The following is a 549-nucleotide window of genomic DNA, read 5'->3' on the forward strand; positions in this document are numbered from 1 at the left end:
TCTTTGCTGGGCCATGTGGCCATGGCTTTGGAGTGACCTCCCTGGCAGCTCCCCAGCGGCCCTGCAGGGCGGGCGCTCCACCAAAGGCAGGTACTTGCTGGAGGAAGCCGGGTGCCAACCAACCTGCCTGCGGCCCCGCGACCCGGGAGGAGGGGTCTTCAGTTGAGCGCCGGGGCGGAGGGTCCGGGAGGGCGCAGGGCCCTCCCCAGGAACGACCGGTCCGGTCGGGACTGGCCAGACGGGGACGAGATCCCGCCCTGCGGTCCCCGGGGAGGGGTCCGGCAGACGGCGCGGGGCGGGGCGGGGCGGGCGGGCGGCGCGGCCCCTCCCGGGAGGCGGGCGCGGAGGGCGGGCAGGCAGCGGAGGCCGGAGCGGCGCCGAGCGCGCGGAGGGAGGAGGCCGAGGGCGGAGCGGAGCGCGCGGGCGCGGCGAGCGCGGCGGCCGGGCGGCCGAGCGGCCGAGCGACCCCGGGAGCGGCCGCGTCCCCTGCCCGCCCCGCCCCGCGCCTCCTCCCCGGCGGGTGCGCGGCGGGCTGACCTCTGCGGAGGC

The sequence above is a fragment of the Prionailurus viverrinus genome, chromosome C1 (genome assembly GCF_022837055.1).
Source record: "Prionailurus viverrinus isolate Anna chromosome C1, UM_Priviv_1.0, whole genome shotgun sequence".
NCBI lineage: Eukaryota > Metazoa > Chordata > Mammalia > Carnivora > Felidae > Prionailurus > Prionailurus viverrinus.